Raw genomic sequence first — 25,469 nt, forward strand, 5'->3', positions numbered from 1 at the left:
CACAAGGCTCCACATACACAGCTTCATACACACTCCTCCACACACACAAGGCTCCACATACACAGCTTCATACACACTCCTCCACACACACAAGGCTCCGCATACACAGCTTCATACACACTCCTCCACACACACAAGGCTCCGCATACACAGCTTCATACACACTACTCCACACACACAAGGCTCCGCATACACAGCTTCATACACACTCCTCCACACACACAAGGCTCCGCATACACAGCTTCATACACACTCCTCCACACACACAAGGCTCCACATACACAGCTTCATACACACTCCTCCACACACACAAGGCTCCACATACACACTTCTCCGCATACACCGCTCCATACACACTCCTCCACACACACCAGGCTCCGCACACTCTGCTTCATACACACAAGGCTCCGCATACACACTTCTCCGCACACACTGCTTCATACACACTTCTCCACACACACCAGGCTCCGCACACTCTGCTTCATACACACTCCTCCACACACACAAGGCTCCACATACACAGCTTCATACACACTCCTCCACACACACAAGGCTCCGCATACACAGCTTCATTCACACTCCTCCACACACACAAGGCTCCACATACACAGCTTCATACACACTCCTCCACACACACAAGGCTCCACATACACACTTCTCCGCATACACCGCTCCATACACACTCCTCCACACACACCAGGCTCCGCACACTCTGCTTCATACACACAAGGCTCCGCATACACAGCTTCATACACACTCCTCCACACACACAAGGCTCCGCATACACAGCTTCATACACACTCCTCCACACACACAAGGCTCCACATACACAGCTTCATACACACTCCTCCACACACACAAGGCTCCACATACACAGCTTCATACACACTCCTCCACACACACAAGGCTCCACATACACAGCTTCATACACACTCCTCCACACACACAAGGCTCCGCATACACAGCTTCATACACACTCCTCCACACACACAAGGCTCCGCATACACAGCTTCATACACACTCCTCCACACACACAAGGCTCCGCATACACAGCTTCATTCACACTCCTCCACACACACAAGGCTCCGCATACACAGCTTCATACACACTCCTCCACACACACAAGGCTCCACATACACACTTCTCCGCATACACCGCTCCATACACACTCCTCCACACACACCAGACTCCGCACACTCTGCTTCATACACACAAGGCTCCGCATACACACTTCTCCGCACACACTGCTTCATACACACTCCTCCACACACACCAGGCTCCGCACACTCTGCTTCATACACACTCCTCCGTACACACAAGGCTTCGCATACACAGCTTCATACACACTCCTCCACACACACAAGGCTCCACATACACAGCTTCATACACACTCCTCCACACACACAAGGCTCCACATACACAGCTTCATACACACTCCTCCACACACACAAGGCTCCGCATACACAGCTTCATACACACTCCTCCACACACACAAGGCTCCGCATACACAGCTTCATACACACTCCTCCACACACACAAGGCTCCACATACACAGCTTCATACACACTCCTCCACACACACAAGGCTCCACATACACACTTCTCCGCATACACCGCTCCATACACACTCCTCCACACACACCAGGCTCCGCACACTCTGCTTCATACACACAAGGCTCCGCATACACACTTCTCCGCACACACTGCTTCATACACACTCCTCCACACACACAAGGCTCCACATACACAGCTTCATACACACTCCTCCACACACACAAGGCTCCACATACACAGCTTCATACACACTCCTCCACACACACCAGGCTCCACATACACAGCTTCATAATAATAATAATAATAATAATAATTTTATTTATATAGCGCCAACATATTCCGCAGCGCTTTACAAATTATAGAGGGGACTTGTACAGACAATAGACATTACAGCATAACAGAAATACAGTTCAAAACAGATACCAGGAGGAGTGAGGGCCCTGCTCGCAAGCTTACAAACTATGGGGAAAAGGGGAGACACGAGAGGTGGATGGTAACAATTGCTTTAGTTATTCGGACCAGCTATAGTGTAAGGCTCAGGTGTTCATGTAAAGCTGCATGAACCAGTTACCTGCCTAAGTATGTAGCAGTACAGACACAGAGGGCTAATACTGCATAAAGTGTATGAGAACATGATGCGAGGAACCTTTTTTTTTTTTTTTTTTATTATAAATAGGCCACACAGGGATCGTTAGGTTAATGCATTGAGGCGGTAGGCCAGTCTGAACAAATGAGTTTTTAGGGCACGCTTAAAACTGTGGGGATTGGGGATTAATCGTATTAACCTAGGTAGTGCATTCCAAAGAATCGGCGCAGCACGTGTAAAGTCTTGGAGACGGGAGTGGGAGGTTCTGATTATTGAGGATGCTAACCTGAGGTCATTAGCGGAGCGGAGGGCACGGGTAGGGTGGTAGACTGATACCAGGGAGGAGATGTAGGGTGGTGCTGAGCCATGGAGTGCTTTGTGGATGAGGGTAGTAGTTTTGTACTGGATTCTGGAGTGGATGGGTAGCCAGTGTAATGACTGGCACAGGGTAGAGGCATCGGTGTAACGGTTGGTGAGGAATATGATCCTGGCTGCAGCATTCAGGACAGATTGGAGCGGGGAGAGTTTTGCAAGAGGGAGACCGATTAGTAGAGAGTTACAATAGTCCAGACGAGAATGAATAAGTGAAACAGTCAGAGTTTTTGCAGAGTCGAAATTAAGAAAAGGGCGAATTCTAGAAATGTTTTTGAGATGCAGGTAAGAAGAGCGAGCCAGTGATCGGATGTAGGGGGTGAATGAAAGGTCAGAATCAAGGATGACCCCAAGGCAGCGGGCATGTTGCTTTGGAGTAATGGTGGAACCGCACACGGAGATGGCAATGTCAGGCAAAGGTAGGTTAGTAGAGGGAGAGAACACGAGGAGTTCAGTTTTTGACAGGTTTAGTTTCAGATAGAGGGAGGACATGATGTTAGAGACAGCGGTAAGACAATCACTGGTGTTTTCTAAAAAGGTCGGTGTGATATCGGGAGCAGAAGTGTATAATTGGGTGTCGTCAGCATAGAGATGGTACTGGAAACCAAATCTACTGATTGTTTGTCCAATAGGGGCAGTATACAACGAGAAGAGTAGGGGGCCTAGGACTGATCCTTGAGGAACCCCAACAGTAAGGGGAAGGTGAGAGGAGGAGGAACCAGCAAAACATACAGTGAAGGATCGGTCAGAGAGATAGGAGGAGAACCAGGAGAGAACGGTGTCCTTGAGGCCGATGGAGCGGAGCATAGTGAGGAGGAGCTGATGATCCACAGTGTCGAATACACACTCCTCCACACACACAAGGCTCCACATACACAGCTTCATACACACTCCTCCACACACACAAGGCTCCGCATACACAGCTTCATACACACTCCTCCACACACACAAGGCTCCACATACACAGCTTCATACACACTCCTCCACACACACAAGGCTCCACATACACAGCTTCATACACACTCCTCCACACACACAAGGCTCCACATACACAGCTTCATACACACTCCTCCACACACACAAGGCTCCACATACACAGCTTCATACACACTCCTCCACACACACAAGGCTTCACATACACAGCTTCATACACACTCCTCCACACACACAAGGCTCCGCATATACAGCTTCATACACACTCCTCCACACACACAAGGCTCCGCATACACAGCTTCATACACACTCCTCCACACACACAAGGCTCCACATACACCGCTTCATACACACTCCTCCACACACACAAGGCTCCACATACACACTTCTCCGCATACACAGCTCCATACACACTCCTCCGCACACACTGCTTCATACACACTCCTCCGTACACACAAGGCTCCGCATGCACACTTCTCCGCATACACAGCTGCATACACACTCCTCCACACACACAAGGCTCCGCATGCACACTTCTCTGCATACACAGCTTCATACACACTCCTCCACACACACAAGGCTCTGCACACACTGTTTCATACACACTCCTCCGTACACACAAGGCTCCGCACACACAGCTCCATACACACTCCTCCACACACACAAGGCTCCGCATACACACTCCTCCGCACACACAGCTCCATGCACACTTCTCCGTACACACAAGGCTCCGCACACCGAAGGCTGCGTATACACTCCACTATACACACTCCTCCGCACCCACAAGGCTCTGCACACACAGCTCCATACACACTCCTCCGCACACCAAAGGCTGCGTATACACTCCAACGTACACACAAGGCTCCGCACACACAGCTCCATACACACTCCACCGTACACACAAGGCTCTGCACACACTGCTACATGAAGACACAAAAGAGAATGGTAAAACCAAAAACACTCAGTTTGAAAAAATGTTTGCAGTAATCCGCAAGTGCTAGTAAAAGATGTAAATAACAGGGTATTTGGTTGATACGTTTTTTGCAAAAAATGTATACTAAGCTGCTCTACCAATCTTCACGGTATACCCATATCAGAGCAGTCCTAACTAATGTATGCAATCCCTATCTGATGTATTTAAAAACCTGATCATCTGTATATTACCTGTGTGAACAGGGTTCAGAGAGGAAAAATCCATCCACCGTACACACAAGGCTCCGCACACACAGCTCCATACACACTCCACCGTACACACAAGGCTCTGCACACACTGCTACATACACACTCCTCCGCACATACAAGGCTGCGCATACACTCCACCGTACACACAAGGCTCCACACACACAAGGCTGTGCATACATTCCACCATGCACACAAGGCTCCGCACACACAGCTCCATACACACTCCACCGTACACACACAAGTATGCGCATACACTCCACTGTACACACAAGGCTCCGCACACACTGCTTCATGCACACTCCACCTGATGGGGAAATCAGGGACCACCTTGGCATATTCTTTAATTCACATATATATTTCTTATTCTAACAAGACATGTCCGGCTTGCTACGTCATTCTGACCTTTGATTAGAGTTGTTGACATGACTACGCCTTAGTTATATTGAGATGGGTGAGGCTAATTAGATGGACCTTGGGCCTCTACAACATTACACATCTGTTCACAGTTCACTTCTAATGGAAAATCACCTGATGAATTAAGAATGATCTCATATGTAACTAGATGGGCATTTCCTGAAGGAAATACATGGTGCTTGAACAGCGCTGTCGGCTTTACAGCAGTGTATCAGGTGTGGACTGTAAGAAAGTAACGTTAGAATATGAATGTTGTGTATAGCGATGGCACAACCTGGGATGGGTTGTATATGCAGCCAATGGGAGTGATGTCACCATCATATAATATTGGGTGCAGGCTAAAGGACCTGTGTGATGTCACCACCATTTGCTTCAAGGGGACGCTGGGACCCACAATGATGAAATGATCGGGGTCCGGACACTTGTGAAGAACGGGCAGCCTGTCCTGGGCAGAGTCTGTATGTAAGAAATTGTGGCTGCTCAGTTTGATTTATTGATTTCACTAGGAATTCTGATTGCAACGAATAATCTCTCTAGCAGCAAGTTCTCACAGGTAGACTCCGCTAATGTAGAAGCTCACTAGAGCGAAACGATCGTCGTCATAGGAACCTCAGGTTCTCCCTGCTGTATCCTCAATAAAGGACAGACTTTTTGCACAGATGGTGAGTGCTCGTCTTCTTGTTTATTGCACTATTGGAGATATTTTTTTCTGTTTTCTACGAGCACCCAATTCTGTAGTGGCAAATACAACGCTCAGCTGTCTGGAGGTGGAGCACAGGTGTGTCGGAGCTGATTGTGCGTCTGACCTTTTTTCTTTGATTTTTCTAATGTGAAGTCTGTCTGCTTTTGGCAGATTTTAATAGGGATGGCCATAATGGAAACAAACTACTTTTATGTAGCTAATGAAGTCACCTTAAGGCTGTGTGCACACGTTGCGTTTTTTTCGTGGGTTTTTCCCGATAAAAACGCTATAAAACTGCAAAAAAAAAAAAACCGCATACAATAAGCATCCCATCATTTAGAATGAATTCCGCATGTTTTGTGCATATGATGCGTTTTTTTCCGCTAAAAAAACGCATCGCGGTAAAAATCGCAGCATGTTCATTAATTTTGCGGGTTTTTTGGGCGGATTTCCCACTACAAAATGCATTGGGAAGTGTCCGGAAAAAAACGCGGCAAAACCGCGGCAAAATCGCGGCAGAAATGCATGCGGTTTTCTTGCGGATTTCTTGCAGAAAATGTCTGTTTTTTTTCTCAGGAATTTTCTGCGAGGAATCCTGAACGTGTGCACGTAGCCTTAGGGCTAGTACACACAGTCGGAATAAATAATCGGTCGAATTCGGATGTAAAAATCGGACTGTGTGTACTAGCCCTTATAAAGCAGTGTATAAGTGTACACATAAGACAGCATGATTACTTACATATTGCTTTAAAATCAAAGGAAAGCGAATTGGAATGTTTTATGCCAAGTCAGAGAGCAGGAAGCCTGTACTAGTCCTGCACCACACACCATACTGCACCACACACCATACTGCACCCCACACCATACTGCACCCCACACCATACTGCACCCCACACCATACTGCACCCCACACCATACTGCACCCCACACCATACTGTACCACACACCATACTGCACCACACCATACTGCACCACACACCATACTGCACCCCACACCATACTGCACCCCACACCATACTGCACCCCACACCATACTGCACCCCACACCATACTGCACCCCACACCATACTGCTCCCCACACCATACTGCACCCCACACCATACTGCACCCCACACCATACTGCACCCCACACCATACTGCACCCCACACCATACTGCACCACACACCATACTGCACCCCACACCATACTGCACAACACACCATACTGCACAACACACCATACTGCACCCCCACACCATACTGCACCCCACACCATACTGCACCCCACACCATACTGCTCCCCACACCATACTGCACCCCACACCATACTGCACCCCACACCATACTGCTCCCCACACCATACTGCACCCCACACCATACTGCACCACACACCATACTGCACCCCACACCATACTGCACCCCACACCATACTGCACCCCACACCACACTGCACCCCACACCATACTGCACCACACACCAGATGCTCTTACGTTTCATGCCCCTTTGTGTTTTTACTTCATATTGTCAAACGACTTTGTAAATTGTAGGTGGTGGCGACAGCTTTTAATAAATCAGAAACTCTCACATTTTAAAAATTAAAACCATTGAAATGGAACAGGAAGCAGGGTGCCACACAGACTTTTGGCGTGCACTAGTGCCTTCCCATAGAATTTTATCCACCCTGTTAAAATATACCGTCAGGTGTGACTTAATAACAATACATCAAGAATAAACACCCAAAATGAAACTATATATATAATTTATTTATTTGTCTAAGGGGTACTTCCGTCTTTCTGTCGGCAACTTCCGTAACGGAAATTCCCGCGTCGCTGATTGGTCTCACCAGCTGCCTATCATGGCTGCCGCGACCAATCAGCGACGGGCACGGTCCGATTAGTCCCTCCCCTACAGTCAGTGCCCGGCGCCCGCTCCGTAATCCCCTCCAGTCACCGCTCACACAGGGTTAATGCCAGCAGTAACGGGCCGCGGGTACCGCACTCCGTTACCGCTGCTATTAACCCTGTGTGTCCACAACTTTTTTACTATTGATGCTGCCTATGCAGCATCAATAGTAAAAAGATGTAATGTTAAAAATAATTTAAAAAAAAACCCAAAAAACCTGCTATTCTCACCTTCCATCGTCGGACGATGCGCTCCCGCCAGCTGCCATCTTCCGTTCCCAAAGATGCATTGCGAAATTACCCAGAAGACTTAGCGGTCTCGCGATATACACTCCACCATACACACAAGGCTCCGCACACACAGCTTCATGCACACTCCTCCGCACACATAAGGCTCTGCGCACACAAGGCTGCGTATACAATACAATGTACACACAAGGCTGCTTATACACCCCTCCGCACACACAGCTCCATACACACTCCTCCGTACACACAAGGCTCTGCAAACACAAGGCAGCATATACACTGCTCCGCGCACACACAAGGCTCTGCACACACAAGGCTGCATATACACTCCACCGTACACACAAGGCTCCGCACACACAAGGCTGCATATACACTCCACCGTACACACAAGGCTCCGCACACACAAGGCTGCGTATACACTCCACCATACACACAAGGCTCCGCACACACAAGGCTGCATATACACTCCACCATACACACAAGGCTCCGCGCACACAAGGCTGCATATACACTCCACCGTACACACAAGGCTCCGCACACACAAGGCTGCGTATACACTCCACCGTACACACAAGGCTCCGCACACACAAGGCTGCGTATACACTCCACCGTACACGCAAGGCTCCGCACACAAGGCTGCATATACACTCCACCGTACACACAAGGCTCCGCACACAAGGCTGCATATACACTCCACCGTACACACAAGGCTCCGCACACACAAGGCTGCATATACACTCCACCGTACACACAAGGCTCCGCACACAAGGCTGCATATACACTCCACCATACACACAAGGCTCCGCACACACAAGGCTGCGTATACACTCTACCGTACACGCAAGGCTCCGCACACAAGGCTGCATATACACTCCACCGTACACACAAGGCTCCGCACACACAGCTCCATGCACACTCCTCCGCACACACCTCCATACACAGTTCACCATACATACAAGTCTCTGCACACAAGGCTGCGTATACACTCCACCGTACACACAAGGCTCCGCACACACTGCTCCATGCACACTCCTCCGCACACACAAGGCTCCACACATATGCCTCTGCTATGTACATGGTTCCACTTCATACACCTCATGAATACACAGGTCTGCACAAACACTGCTCCACACACACGGCTCTGCTCCGCGCACAGTTTCACTCCATACACACATGGCTCCATACACACACAGCTCCACTCTGCACAGTGCTCAGTGCACACAGGGCTTCGCACACATAAGGATCTGTTCTGCACACACTCGGCTCAATACAGACACAACTCTGCTCACAGAAAAGGCTCCACTCCGTACACCTCGTACACACACAGCTCCGCTCCGTACACCTCGTACACACACGGCTCCGCTCCGTACACCTCGTACACACACGGCTCCGCTCCGTACACCTCGTACACACACGGCTCCGCTCCGTACACCTCGTACACACACGGCTCCGCTCCGTACACCTCGTACACACACGGCTCCGCTCCGTACACCTCGTACACACACGGCTCCGCTCCGTACACCTCGTACACACACGGCTCCGCTCCGTACACCTCGTACACACACGGCTCCGCTCCGTACACCTCGTACACACACGGCTCCGCTCCGTACACCTCGTACACACACGGCTCCGCTCCGTACACCTCGTACACACACGGCTCCGCTCCGTACACCTCGTACACACACGGCTCCGCTCCGTACACCTCGTACACACACGGCTCCGCTCCGTACACCTCGTACACACACGGCTCCGCTCCGTACACCTCGTACACACGGCTCCGCTCCGTACACCTCGTACACACACGGCTCCGCTCCGTACACCTCGTACACACACGGCTCCGCTCCGTACACCTCGTACACACACGGCTCTGCTCCGTACACCTCGTACACACACGGCTCCGCTCCGTACACCTCGTACACACACGGCTCCGCTCCGTACACCTCGTACACACACGGCTCTGCTCCGTACACCTCGTACACACACGGCTCCGCTCTGTACACCTCGTACACACACGGCTCTGCTCCGTACACCTCGTACACACACGGCTCCGCTCCGTACACCTCGTACACACACGGCTCCGCTCCGTACACCTCGTACACACACGGCTCTGCTCCGTACACCTCGTACACACACGGCTCTGCTCCGTACACCTCGTACACACACGGCTCCGCTCTGTACACCTCGTACACACACGGCTCTGCTCCGTACACCTCGTACACACACGGCTCTGCTACATCCACACTGTTAACCCCTCCTGACCCCACACATAAACTTCCCCTCCTCCGGCACCATGACAACCAGCACAGCAGAGTCCTGCATACACTGAGGCCCCTGATCATGTGACTCCTGACTCCTCCCCTCCTGTGACCTCACCACAGGTCCTGTGCGCACAGAGCAGCCATATATGCATACCTCCCAATCGTCCTGTATCTCGCGGGCAGTCCCGATTTTTGCGTCTGCCCCGTGGTCACGGGCGGGACGGTACTTGTCCCACACTGCAGAGCCGCATCCCTCCACACGCAGTGCAGCACACCACATGTATGGCTGCCGCTGCTCTGTGCACACAGGGCCTGTGATGAGGTCACAGGAGGGGAGGAGTCAGGAGTCACATGATCAGGGGCCTCCGTGTTTGGCAGGACTTTGCCGTGCTGGATAAGGGTAAGCTTATTTGTGGGGTCAGGAGGGGTTTACAGTGTGGATGTAGCAGAGCCGTGTGTGTGAGGTGTACGGAGTGCAGCCACGTGTGTAGGAATAACTGGCCATTATACTGTACGCAATATCATGTGTGGCCATTATACAGTATGGAGCATCATGTGTGGCCATTATACAGTATGGAGCATCATGTGTGGCCATTATACAGTATGGAGCATCATGTGCGGTCATTATACAGTATGGAGCATCATGTGTGGCCATTATACAGTATGGAGCATCATGTGTGGCCATTATACAGTATGGAGCATCATGTGCGGTCATTATACAGTATGGAGCATCATGTGCAGTCATTATACAGTATGGAGCATCATATGTGGCCATTATACAGTATGGAGCATCATATGTGGCTATTATACAGTATGGAGCATCATATGTGGCCATTATACAGTATGGAGCATCATGTGTGGCCATTATACAGTATGGAGCATCATGTGTGGCCATTATACAGTATGGAGCATCATATGTGGCTATTATACAGTATGGAGCATCAAGTGTGGCCATTATACAGTATGGAGCGTCATGTGTGGCCATTATACAGTATGGAGCATCATGTGCAGTCATTATACAGTATGGAGCATCATGTGCGGTCATTATACAGTATGGAGCATGTGCGGCCATTATACAGTATGGAGCATCATGTGCAGTCATTATACAGTATGGAGCATCATGTGCGGCTATTACACAGTATGGAGCATCATGTGGGGCCATTATACAGTATGGAGCATCATGTGGGGCCATTATACAGTATGGAGCATGTGCGGCCATTATACAGTATGGAGCATGTGCGGCCATTATACAGTATGGAGCATCATGTGTGGCCATTATACAGTATGGAGCATCATGTGCAGTCATTATACAGTATGGAGCATCATGTGCGGTCATTATACAGTATGGAGCATCATGTGCGGTCATTATACAGTATGGAGCATCATGTGCGGTCATTATACAGTATGGAGCATCATGTGCGGTCATTATACAGTATGGAGCATCATGTGTGGCCATTATACAGTATGGAGCATCATGTGCGGTCATTATACAGTATGGAGCATCATGTGCAGTCATTATACAGTATGGAGCATCATGTGCGGCTATTACACAGTATGGAGCATCATGTGGGGCCATTATACAGTATGGAGCATCATGTGTGGCCATTATACAGTATGGAGCATGTGCGGCCATTATACAGTATGGAGCATCATGTGTGGCCATTATACAGTATGGAACATCATGTGTGGCCATTATACAGTATGGAGCATCATGTGTGGCCATATTTTCTTGTTTAAAATTGTTTATGAAACAGTGTGATCAACATTGCTAAATGGGTGTGGTTAGGATGTGGATATGGGTGTGACTAGTTGTGTAATGGGTATGGTCAGAGGCATAGCCTAAAATTTGCCGCTGCGCGCGCCACAAACTTTGTCCCTCTTTCTCTTCTTCAAAAGTTGGGAGGTATGGTATATGTGGGTTTGTGGCTAAATCCAATTGACCAGAGGGACATGGTCCTTTACACCACTGGGATTCAGCTTTCTCACAGTGAGTCGGCTATTTCCCAGTGGGCTATAGGACACCTATTGTACATAAATATATAGGAATCCGGGCATTTTTTTTTCGCAGTAAATAGTGCGTAAACAACAAGATATGAAGTCTGATCACCGATGTTTATTTTTCGGTTACTTTTAAACACCAGTATCTTCCCACTGATTTCAGCACATAAAATACACTGCACCCATTACATCCGCGTCCCGTCTCATCTAGCACTAATCATTTTTGTGGATTTAGATGACCACAAATTTTTCCATGCAGCCCAAGCAACACCCCCCCCCCCCCCAAACCCTCCCCCTCCCCGACCAACCTCCTTCACCCCCGGGCGATTTTGCGTTGTTTTTTTTTTTTTTTTTTTTTCCGTTTTTCCTCCCATTCTTTCAAGAGCTTTATTATTATTCTATTCATATCACTGTATGAGGGCTTTTTTTTTTCTTTTGCGTCCTCAGCTGACAGTGGATACAATGATTTGATCGCCTCTTGTTGTACTTTATTGCAATGTTGTGGATGCCAAAAATACTGTAGTTCTCACATTTCGATATTTTCTCTTGTTACACCATTTACCAGTTGTATTAATTTTCTATTTTGATGGATCGGACATTTCTGGGAGTAGTTTAATACCAGACTTAGTAAGCTAAAGGACCAGGTCCCTAGGAGTGGTTTAATAACAGACTTAGTAAGCTAAAGGACCAGGTCCCTAGGAGTGGTTTAATAACAGACTTAGTAAGCTAAAGGACCAGGTCCCAAGGAGTGGTTTAATAACAGACTTGGTAAGCTAAAGGACCAGGCCCTTCTATCCTCTTGGATTGAGCCTGCTCACTGTGAGAAGGCTAAATCAAGTGGGATAAATTACCAGGTCCCTTGGAGTAGTTTAATACCAGACTTAGTAAGCTAAAGGACCAGGTCCCTAGGAGTGGTTTAATAACAGACTTGGTAAGCTAAAGGACCAGGTCCCTAGGAGTGGTTTAATAACAGACTTAGTAAGCTAAAGGACCAGGTCCCTAGGAGTGGTTTAATACCAGACTTAGTAAGCTAAAGGACCAGGTCCCTAGGAGTGGTTTAATAACAGACTTAGTAAGCTAAAGGACCAGGTCCCTAGGAGTGGTTTAATAACAGACTTAGTAAGCTAAAGGACCAGGTCCCTAGGAGTGGTTTAATACCAGACTTAGTAAGCTAAAGGACCAGGTCCCTAGGAGTGGTTTATTACCAGACTTGGTAAGCTAAAGGACCAGGTCCCTAGGAGTGGTTTATTACCAGACTTGGTAAGCTAAAGGACCAGGTCCCTAGGAGTGGTTTAATACCAGACTTGGTAAGCTAAAGGACCAGGTCCCTAGGAGTGGTTTAATACCAGACTTAGTAAGCTAAAGGACCAGGTCCCTAGGAGTGGTTTAATACCAGACTTAGTAAGCTAAAGGACCAGATCCCTAGGAGTGGTTTAATAACAGACTTAGTAAGCTAAATGACCAGGTCCCTAGGAGTGGTTTAATTCCAGACTTAGTAAGCTAAAGGACCAGGTCCCTAGGAGTGGTTTAATACCAGACTTAGTAAGCTAAAGGACCAGGTCCCTAGGAGTGGTTTAATACCAGACTTAGTAAGCTAAAGGACCAGGTCCCTAGGAGTGGTTTAATACCAGACTTAGTAAGCTAAAGGACCAGGTCCCTAGGAGTGGTTTATTACCAGACTTGGTAAGCTAAAGGACCAGGTCCCTAGGAGTGGTTTAATACCAGACTTGGTAAGCTAAAGAACCAGTTCCCTAGGAGTGGTTTAATAACAGACTTAGTAAGCTAAAGGACCAGGCCCTTCTATCCTCTTGGATTGAGCCTGCTCACTGTGAGAAGGCTAAATCAAGTGGGATAAAGTACCAGGTCCCTTGGAGTAGTTTAATACCAGACTTAGTAAGCTAAAAGACCAGGTCCTTCTGCCCACTTAGATTTAGTTTGCTTTATATAACATTCTAGTGGGCAATGCAGTCCAACAGTGATTCACCAATCTGATGCACTGTAATGATTCCACTGGTTCACTGTCAGACTTCCGTACTGTAGTGCCCCTGTGTCACGCAGGGGGCAGTCCGGCAATCCAACCTACTACAATGTTTCTGCCAGGTTATGCGTATTGCCGGTCACTGTGCTCCTTGAGTTCACCTCAAGTGACAGTTGGCGGCTCACACAGAGGGTACTGTGATAACCGCAAACTGTAATCTCCAGTGATCTCACAGGTGACGGCTTCCATTCCACCCTTAGTGTGTGTACGGCGGACACGGGGAGGGATCACGTTTTATGATGTCACTGTGGCTTCTGTATGTATTGGAGCAGGGGATCGTCTTGGGACCTCGATGTGGATTACGCGTGACCATGTGGATCTCATTGGACCTACAGGTGTTTTTTTTTGGATAAATAAATGGGTGAATGAGGGTGTCAGTTTTTATTTTTAAATTACATGTTTTTAATCTGTGTTTCTTTATTTTTACTTAGTGTTAGTAAACTTGGTGTTTCATAGACACCTCTCTATTACTAACCCTGGGCTTGATGTCAGCTGTGATTTTTGACAAATCACAGTTGTAATTATACTTACAGCTCTGGCAAAAATTAAGAGACCACTGCAAAATGTCCAGTTTGTCTGGTTTTTTTTTCTGTTTATAGGTATATTTTTGAGTAAAATGTAAATTGTTCTTTTATTCTATAAACTTCTGACAACATGTCTCCGAATTTTCAAGAAATAAATTTTGTATTTTTTTGTCTGACAAAAAAAGTCAAAATTAAAAAAAAAAACACATTGCTTTCAGACCTCAAATAATGCAAAGAAACAAGTTCATAATCATTTGGAAACAACAATACTAATGTTTTAACTCAGGAAGAGTTCAGAAATCAGTATTTTGTGGAATAACCATGATTTTAATCCCAGCTTTCATGTGTCTTGGCATGCTTTCCACCAGTCTTTCACACTGCTTCTGGCGCAAAAATGTAAGCAATTCTCTGATGGCTTGTGACTATCCATCATCCTCCTGATTACATTCCAGAGGTTTTCAATGGGGTTCAGGTCTGGAGATTGGGCTGCCCATGGCAGGATTTTGATGTGGTGGTCTCTTAATTGTTGCCAGAGCTGTATATATTACCCCAATTGCCACTTCACAAAAGCAATCAGAAAGAGCTGAGGCGACGCACAAGGATTAGCATTTTAATAGATGCTTCATTTCTCGTGTGGCTGAGGACTAGTCTTATTAGTGTTGGAATGGGCCAATATCCATGGGCCTTCAGAGCTTTTTAATATCAGCCCTTAGCTGGTTATTAAAAATGGAGGGGACCCCCAATTAATTTTTTGGGTGAATACACCCATTTTTTAATAACCAGCAAAAAAGAAAAAGCAGACAGCTGTTGACTGATTAATAGGCTGAAAAGATTCATGTTTATTGGGCCCTTCCCAGCATAATGATACCAGCTCACAGCCAATAGAAGCCAATATGGTCTCGAACTTTTGTGCTGTAAAATGGGCGTTGTAAGGGGTAAAGCTGAAAAATTGAACAAAATGGGGGTAAGCAGGACAATAGCCCTGAAAACAAATGTGGGTAGTGAGATCACTTAAAATAACAGAGAATAAAAAGTAATAATCTTGAAAAAAGAGGTGTAGGTCCAAATGTAGTAGGTGGATGAGCGTGACATGGATGTGGCGGTGAAGGTGGAAGAGGCAGGGGATGAGGAATCCAATGGTGATGAGCGAGTGTACTCGTTGCTCTCGGGTGACCTCCGAGTATTTATGACTGCTCAGAAATTTAGTTTTCATCGCCGCAGCTGAATGACTTACAGCTAGTAGCCAGCCTAAGTACATGTGGGGGTTGCCTGGTTGCTAGGAAATCCCCACATGTAATCAAGCAGGCTAGTAGCTGTAAATCATTCACCTGCCAGGATGAAAACTAAATCTCCGTGCAGTCCTAAATACTCGGAGGTCACCCGAGCGTGCTAGGGAAAAAAAGAGCAACGAGTATACTCGCTCATCACTAGTATCCAACAGTTTTTGTTTTGTTTTTTTTCCCCCTTTCCAGGGACAGCACTTAAAAGAACATAGTATAAAATAAAAATGAACAATGTAGATACAGTAGTCAGATGTCCTAGTGGAGGATAAGGTGGTGTAGGTGGACCAGTAATAGGTGGACATTGCGGTGTTGGTGGAAGAGGCAGGGAAGTTGGTATCCAACATTATTTTTGTGAATTTTTTTTCTCTTCCTTTTTGGTGAGGCCCCAAAATAAAAGGAATGGCAAAAAGAATATAACAATGTCTGGGTGCAGACAGTACATTTGTCTGGCCAGGCAAAGGTACAGACAAGTCCTGTGGGCTCCACTCCTGGTTTATTTTAATGAATGCGAGAGTGCCCACGTTGGCTTTGGACATGTGGATGCGCCTTTTGTGTGATGATTACATCCCCTGCTGTGATAAACACATGTTCCAACATTACACTTGCCACGGGGCATGCCAGCACTTCCAAGTCAAAAAGTACAAGCCTAGGCCATGTGTCCAGTTTGGAAACCAAAAAGTTAAATGGGCAGACCCATCACTTAGTACATGCAGACGTGTGGACATGGACACATACTCTTCCACCATGCTATAACTCTGGCATCTGGTTGTACCGACCTTATCAGATGGTGCTGCTGGATGTTGTGGCATGTTGCGTGGCCATGACCCGGAAGTGACGAGTACTTCCGGGCACAGAAGAAATGGTGGACTCCGGTATAAAAGACACCAGCGGTGATTCCTCAGGTGTCCAAAATGGCATCCCCCAAGGACTCAGCTGTGCCTTCCTTAGAAGACACAGCGATAGCGGTTCGCAGCCATACAAGCAGCAGCAGACGCTCCAAGCAGAGTAGATCCTCTACAAGGAGTGCTAAGGACAAAAGATCCGAATGTTCCACATCACAGCCTGTGCTTTTGTCTCCTCATCAACCGTTACTTTGACAGAAAGCTTCACTGGGGTGAGTGTGTTTCTCACCCTATTAAGCTGATTGTTCCCCCATTTTTCTTCTATGCACCCTAGGCAAAAAGAACTGAAAAATCTAAACACAAACAATGTGCTTTATGCTTCCAACCCCTCCCGCATAGCTATACAAAGGGGATGTGTCATACATGCATTGAGAACACCCTACATGAAGAATCCTCAATAAGAACGGACGATATCAGCCTAATGATCAGAGAGGAATTAAGGGCCTTTAAAAGAATCAGATAGTATTCCAGAAATAAAATCCAATAAAAGATATGGTTCGCCAAAATCCTACCATACCACGGATAATGATGATAGGAATACAGATATTTCCCAAGATTACCTTTCTTCAGATGGAGAACAGCACACATGTTTTCCAACGGAAAGTATTGATAATCTCGTTAAATCAGTCCGAGATACCATGGGTATAACAGATACCAAAGACCCCAAAACCCCACAGGATAACATGTTCGCAAGTTTATCTGAGAGAAAAAGACCAACCTTTCCAGTGATTACAGCAATTAAAAATTTGGTCAAAAAAATGGGAAAGTCAGGGACAAAAAGGTTTGCCTTCATCCAAAAGGCGCTACCCCTTTAATGATGAGGATCTGTCTACCTGGACAAAAGCCCCAAAAGTAGATGCAGCTGTAGCGTCCACATCCAGAAAATCCTTGTTACTAGTAGAGGACTCGGGTTCCTTACAAGACCCGTTGGATCGTAAAGCTGACTCCCTTCTAAAGAGATCTTGGGAATCATGTACAGGGTCATTTAAACCAGCAATATCAGCAACATGTTTGGCAAGATCCATGTTAGTCTGGTTCAATGATATGGAGTGTCACGATTCCCACCGTGACCGTCACTCCTACGTCACGGATCGAGGTGACTTTAGGCCAACAGACGGCTATTACAAGTGCAGGGGGGCTTATCTTAGTTATCCCTCCACTCCCCGATGTGATGAAAACCCACACACAAGGCTATTGACCTCTTAGTTTACAGCAGGGGCTTATTTTAGGTATCCCACTGCTTTTCTATGTACCACTGCTATCCCACTGCTTTTCTATGCAGGGATTTATGTATATCCCGCTTACAGTTCCACTTAACACTTGCAGCTCTCTGGCGCCCCCCTTACTCTTAGGTCAGATTAGGTACTGCACCCTGGGTAATTAGTCGCCAGAAAGGCTGCCTGCTATGTACTGGCTATTGGGCACGCTGCAGCGACGCGATAAACTACTCCCACTTAGGCAGGATCAATAATTATCAACGCCGCAGTCGCTATAACGCCACCCAACTACCCAGTACAAAATGTATGCTGCCACCAGCTTCGATTAAACGGGTCCGAAGCTAACCCAAAACAACAGTAGCGTATTTTCCCTTCAAGAGACTTAGGGTACGGTTTAGAACAGGAGAAAGAACTAGTATCAAATAATATACCCCATCAAAAGTTTCAGGCAGTGTTTTATCAAAATATTTTACAAAGATGTTACAAATGAGACAATTGCAAATATGTACACGGTAATTAGAACATAAAGGGAATAAAGGAGAAAAGCTAACACTCACATGTTCAAAGCATGGCAGGCACCCAGGCTAGTGCAGTTTTCCATACGTCCCAGTTCATGGGATGTGCTCAGCTCTTCCAGGAAAATAAGACAAGAGAACAGCTGGGGATGTGGGCAGACAGTTATAGCACAGCCTGTAACATCCCAGAAAGGGGTTGGATCACCTCGTCCCTCCTACCTCTTCAGTTAACTCATTTTATCCTAATCTATATCTACTTTCGATAACTCCGCTACAAAACATGTCATAGTCATAACAAACCCATCATTCATCTCGGATTAACGTGAGCATTCTAATGAGATCAAATATGTCCTATCTGGGATACATATTTACAGAGAAAACCCTACTTCTTTACCAGATGGAGTTAGAAGCCCGTGTTTCGAGCGATGTATAGATCCTCCGACGGACTCTAACAATATATATTTTCGTGCTTGTAACGTAAACGGTCGGCCTAATATCTTAGAAAAACTAAACAAAGAACTTCCATGGATTTCTGGAAGTTTCTAGGTCACTTATAGCTGGACAAGAGCTTACACGGCAGGAAATGCCGTCGTAAATACCTTTCGGCCATAAAACTCCCCCCAGTACATTGGCAAAGCAGCTCTTGGCTGAATGAAAGGGAAGGGGGCTTGGGAGTTGAAAGTCAGGAATTTGAAGCTACAAACTGTTGCAGCATCACTCCAAGAAGGGGGGCTTAGCCCACGCAGGCTAGCAAGAGAACTACTTATGATATTTCATACCATATCGTGACACCTCCCCCTTTTGGTGTGCGCTAGGGAGGTAGAACCCGACGGTATGCCTCCATGAGCACCTCAGTAGGTTCATCCTGGCGGGACAGTCCATCTGCATTCCCATGCTCCCTGCCCGTTTTGTGTTCAATGGTGAAGTCAAACTGCTGAAGGGCAAGGCTCCAGCGTAGCAACCTGCCGTTGGTTCCACACATGGTGTTTAGCCAGTGCAGAGGGTCGTGGTCGGTCAACACAGTGAAGGTGTGACCGTACAAGTAGGCCTGCAAGCGCTGCAGGGCCCAGACTATGGCCAGGCACTCCTTCTCGATGGTGGAGTAGGTCACTTCCCTCGTCAAAAGTTTCCGGCTCAGGTATAACACGGGGTGCTCTTGGTCCTCCGAGTCAACCTGGCTGAGTACAGCACCAAGGCCAAACTCGCTGGCGTCGGTCTGCACCAAGAACGGTCGACTGCTGTCGACTGTTTTCAACACAGGGGCGTTGCACAGTGCGGTTTTCAACGCCTGGAAGGCGCCCTCACAGCCATCTGTCCAGTTGACGATGTGGGGTAGCTTCTTCCTGGTGAGGTCCGTCAAAGGTTTTGCCAGGCTACTATAGTGCTGTACGAAGCGCCTATAGTACCCTGCAGTGCCCAAGAAGGATATCACCTGTTTCTTGGTCACGGGAGTGGGCCAGTTCACGATCACTCCCACTTTGTCAGGCTCTGGCTTCAGGGTGTTCCCGCCTACCCGGTGCCCCAGGTAGTGAACCTCCCTCATGCCCATCTGGCACTTTGCGGGCTTGATAGTCAGTCCTGCTTGGTGAATTCGCCTGAGCACCTCCTCGAGATGCTGCAGGTGTTCCTCCCAGGAGGGACTGAAGATGGCAATGTCATCCAAGTACGCCACGGCGTACTTCTCCAGTCCCTGAAGCAGGAGGTTGACCATCCGCTGGAAAGTGGCCGGGGCATTCTTCATGCCGAAGGGCATGACCGTGGACTCGTACAGTCCAAAGGGTGTGATAAAGGCGGACTTCTCCTGTGCATCAGGGCTCAGGGGAATCTGCCAGTATCCTTGACTCAGATCCATTATTGTTAGGTAATTTGCGCCAGCTAACTTCTCAAGCAGCTCCTCGATGCGCGGCATTGGGTGCGCATCCGAGGCTGTGATGGCGTTGAGCCCCCTGTAGTCCACGCAGAACCGGGTGGTCCGGTCATTCTTTGGCACGAGAACTACAGGTGATGCCCACGCGCTCTTTGACCGTCGAATCACCCCCAGCTGTAACATCTCATCGATCTCTTGGCACATAGTCTGCTGCACCTGGTCAGAGATTCGATAGGGTGTTCGCCGTAGTGGGGCGTGATTCCCGGTGTCCACCTCGTGGACTGCTAACTTAGTCCTCCCAGGTCGGTTGGAGAACACGACCCGGAAGGGTTCCAGTGGGGTTTGCAACTGCAACCGCTGGGGTTCAGTTAACGAGGCGCTTACCTCCACGTCCTCGATGGACCCATTGGCCTTGGCTTGGGCCAGCATGTCCAGGAGGGTGTCTTCCTCACCGTCTTCGGGCAAGCTGCAGACCGGTAGGACGAAAGGTTCACGTTCGTGATGAGCCTTCAACATGTTGACGTGAAAGGCCTTTCGCCTACCCCGAGCGTGGTCAAGCGTGACCACGTAAGTGACCGGGTTGAGCTTTTGGTGGACGACGTACGGGCCCTCCCAGGCTGCCTGAAGCTTATCCGTTGGTACGGGGACCAGCACCCACACTTTTTGACCCACATGGTAGGTCCGCTCCCGGGCGTTCTGGTCGTACCAGTGCTTCTGATCAGCCTGAGCCTGCGTCATGTTGTCATGCACCAACTGCGTCAAGGTCTGCATCTTGTCACGGAAGCGCATGACATACTCCACTGTGGACACTTCAGAAGGGTTCGGCTCCTCTTCCCAGGATTCTCTTACCAACCCAAGGGGTCCCTGAACTCGCCTGCCGTACAGGAGCTCGAAGGGGGAGAACCCCGTCGAGGCCTGCGGAACCTCTCGGTAAGCGAACAACAGGTGTGGGAGGTACTGCTCCCAGTCGCGCCCTTGAGTCTCAACCAGCATGCGTAGCATCTGTTTGAGGGTACCATTGAAGCGTTCACACAAGCCATTGGTCTGTGGGTGATACGCACTAGATACCAGGTGCTTCACCTGCATTCTCTTACAGAGAGCCTCCATTAGGCGAGACATAAATTGGGTCCCTTGATCAGTAAGCATTTCCATGGGAAATCCTACACGTGAAAAGATAGCCAACAGGGCATCCGCCACCTTATCTGCCCTAGTTGACGACAGAGCTACTGCCTCTGGGTACCGGGTAGCGTAGTCTACCACAGTAAGGATATATTGCTTTCCAGAGCTGCTGGGGACAGCCAGCGGGCCCACAATGTCCACCGCGATCCTCTGGAAAGGCTCCTCTATCACTGGCAACGGGATCAGGGGAGCCTTAAGAGCAGGCCCCGCCTTCCCCACTCTTTGACAGGTGACACAGGAGCGGCAGTAGTTTGACACATCTGTCCCCATCTTAGGCCAATAGAAGTGTTGAGACAGCCGGGCCTTAGTTTTGCTGATCCCCAAGTGTCCAGCTAGCGGGATCTCATGGGCAATCCGCAACAACTCACCCCGGAATTGCTGCGGGACGACCAGCTGTCTTTCCCTCAACCACTCCTTTTGTGATTCTCCGGGTACTGTCTCCCGGTACAACCTTCCTCGTTCCCAGAACACCTTCTCCTTATCAGCCTCGGAGAAGAGCGTCCCGGCAAGTTGTCTCAAACTCTCTAGGCTTGCATCTGTGTGCAGAGCGGCCTGAAACTCCTGGCTAGGGGAAGCCAAAAGCGACGTCAGGGTCCCTTCCCCACGGGAACCCTCTTGAACCTGCTCTGGGTCCACCTCTCGTTCAGTCACAGTGATGACTGAGGAGGGTCCAGAAGGCAGACAGTTATCTGCGTTCCGGGCACTCTGACTGCGGGTGACAGCAGCTACGTAGGCTGTCTCCCCGGGGGTTTCTACAGTCCCATCAGCCGGCGCTGCTATGGGCTCTACCTCCCCATCCACCCCCAAAACTCCAGGGGCAGTGCTACTTATGGGCCAGTTACCTTCCTCGGTGGCACTGGTCACTTTCATGGCATCACCTTCCTCACGGTTCCCATGCATCTCCCCATTTCCTGTAGCACCGACACTTGCCCCTGTTAGGGCTTCCTCAGCCGTCTGACTCCGCAGAGCGATGTGGCTGAGCACTCCTGTACCTATGGACACATCAACTTTCACAGAAAAATCATTATCAGGTTCAGCTGGCACAGGTACAACATTTTCACCATCAATCCTAGGAAAAAAATGGTTAATAGATGCATCATTACAAGATAAAGCATGGTCAGGTAACACATGCGATTTCCCATCATCATCATCATCATCAGGGTTAACTTTACCCTCATTAGTAGATTGGGGAGGGATGTCAGGGACGTAGTATGCAACCATCCTCCCCAAATCAGTCCCCAACTAAACATCAGTGGGCAAATTATCAGACAGCCCCACTTCCTTCACCCCGCTCCCGGCACCCCAATCAATAAAAACCCGGGCCATTGGTAAGGGACAGCTGATGCCCCCAATCCCAGTGACAGTTAGGGTTTTCCCCGGAATGATTTCTTCAGGGGCCGCCAGTTCGGGTCGGATGAGGGTTCGTTCAGCCCCGGTGTCCTTGAGGCCTGTAGCAACATGGCCTCCCACAGTGACGTGCTGTACGTTGTCACACACCCTCCCAACCACACCACCCACCAAAAGAACTGCTGCATTAGGCCCTGGGGCCTTGGCTGGGGTGTTCTTCTGCTTGGTTGGGCAGGAGGAACTGAGATGACCAGTCTGATTGCAGGTGTAACACTTGCAAGGTTCGGTGGTTGGTCTGGTGCTGTTGGCCACGGGGCCAGGACCTCTGATGTGTTGGCTGGCAGGGGTACTGGCATTGGTTGCAGGCTTACCCCCTCTCCAGCTGGTGGTGACTGGCTTCCGCACTTCCGATCTACGGTTGGCCTCATAGGCATCGGCAATCTGTGCTGCTTTCGTCACGTCTTTGGGTTCTCTGTCCATCAGGAACTGTCGCACCTCAGCTGGGCAAAGATGAAAGAACTGGTCTTTGATCATCAGGTCTCGCAGCTGTGGAAAGGTGGTCACTGACAGTCATTGGGTCCACTGGTCAAAGTGGGTCCCCAGTCCATGCACCACATCACTGTAACTCGTGTGGGACACGTTGGAGGGTCTGGAACTTTCTACGGTACACCTCGGGTGTAAGCTGGTACTTGGCTATCAGAGCCTGCTTGATGGCCTCATAGTCACCATCTTTTTCTTGAGGGAGGGCAGCATACGCCTCCAGAGCTTTGCCTCTCAGCCCTGGTGTCAGGTATTGTGCCCATTCATCTGTAGGCAGCCGGTACTGTCTGCAGGCTTTCTCAAAGGCCCGCAGAAAAGTGTCCAAGTCTCCATCCTTCTCCATAACAGGGAAGTGATCGGGCCGGGGCTTCAGTGTCTGAGCGCTGCTGGGCTCACGGTTGGTCTGGGACAACCCCTGCCTTTGCAGTTGGGCTAACTGCAGCTGGTACTCCCGCTCTGCTTGCCGCTCGGCTCGGGCCTCTCTCTCGGCTTGCTGGGCCTCCTGCCGGTATTGCTGAATCAGCTGCCGACGTCCCTTATGGTCGTCAGTGGGGAATTCTTTCAAGGCCGCCTGCAGGTGGGGGTCCAATTTGCCCGGATCGCTAACAGGGCCAGCATTCAGTGGTTGGACCTCTGCTGCAGCACCATGTTCGCTGGTGCTGGCTTCTGCGGCCTCTGGGCTCTGTGACCTGGCTTGGTCGGCTTCAAATTGCACCAGGTCAGCGACCATTTGAGCCTTGGACTTGTCCTGGGGGTTCAGGCCGTGGTACATGCATATCCCAGCAAGAATGTCCTTCTTCTGCTGGTTGTACCAGGCTTCCCCTTTCGCAGCCATGGTTGCCAAATAAAAGATAGGATAGAAAAACGAAGAGAAGGGAGTGGATAATTACCAGTACGCAATTGTCTCAAGACTAATAAAACACTGAGTTCGTTCTGTAAACTTATTTGCGCAGAGTCCTCGCAAGAACTTTCTGCAAGTTTTTAGTGAGAGGAATGATTACTCAAACCAAATCACTAATGCTCTAAGATATCCCACCGCCTTGCCACCAATTTGTCACGATTCACACCGTGACCGTCACCCCTACGTCACGGACGGATCGAGGTGACTTTAGGCCAACAGACTGCTATCACATGTGCAGGGGGGCTTATCTTAGTTATCCCTCCACTCCCCGATGTGATGAAAACCCACACACAAGGCTATTGACCTCTTAGTTTACAGCAGGGGCTTATTTTAGGTATCCCACTGCTTTTCTATGTACCACGAACTGCAGGGATTTATGTATATCCCGCTTACAGTTCCACTTAACACTTGCAGCTCTCTGGCGCCCCCCTTACTCTTAGGTCAGATTAGGTACTGCACCCTGGGTAATTAGTCGCCAGAAAGGCTGCCTGCTATGTACTGGCTATTGGGCACGCTGCAGCGACGCGATAAACTACTCCCACTTAGGCAGGATCAATAATTATCAACGCCGCAGTCGCTATAACGCCACCCAACTACCCAGTACAAAATGTATGCTGCCACCAGCTTCGATTAAACGGGTCCGAAGCTAACCCAAAAATACAGTAGCGTATTTTACCTTCAAGAGACTTAGGGTACAGTTTAGAACAGGAGAAAGAACTAGTATCAAATAATATACCCCATCAAAAGTTTCAGGCAGGGTTTTATCAAAATATTTTACAAAGATGTTACAAATGAGACAATTGCAAATATGTACACGGTAATTTGAACATAAAGGGAATAAAGGAGAAAAGCTAACACTCACATGTTCAAAGCATGGCAGGCACCCAGGCTAGTGCAGTTTTCCATATGTCCCAGTTCATGGGATGTGCTCAGCTCTTCCAGGAAAACGGCAAGAGAACAGCTAGGGTTGTGGGCAGACAGTTATAGCACAGCCTGTAACATCCCAGAAAGGGGTTGGATCACCTCGTCCCTCCTACCTCTTCAGTTAACTC

At 48.8% G+C, this 25,469-nt stretch overlaps 1 protein-coding gene and 1 long non-coding RNA gene across 2 annotated transcripts in view; one reads left to right on the plus strand and one right to left on the minus strand.

The window, feature by feature from the left end:
• LOC138663552 (uncharacterized) overlaps positions 1-18,695 on the minus strand; it is a 50,210-nt gene extending 31,515 nt beyond the window's left edge. Inside the window, exon 1 of the long non-coding RNA XR_011318211.1 lies at positions 18,626-18,695. This is a non-coding gene — a long non-coding RNA (uncharacterized lncRNA). The remainder of the gene's footprint in view (positions 1-18,625) is intronic.
• The window catches only part of LOC138663547 (oocyte zinc finger protein XlCOF22-like), an 86,263-nt gene that overhangs the window by 2,729 nt on the left and 58,065 nt on the right, over positions 1-25,469 (plus strand). The gene's annotated exons all lie outside the window — the stretch shown is intronic.

The sequence above is a fragment of the Ranitomeya imitator genome, chromosome 2 (assembly GCF_032444005.1).
Source record: "Ranitomeya imitator isolate aRanImi1 chromosome 2, aRanImi1.pri, whole genome shotgun sequence".
Taxonomy (NCBI): Eukaryota; Metazoa; Chordata; class Amphibia; order Anura; family Dendrobatidae; genus Ranitomeya; species Ranitomeya imitator.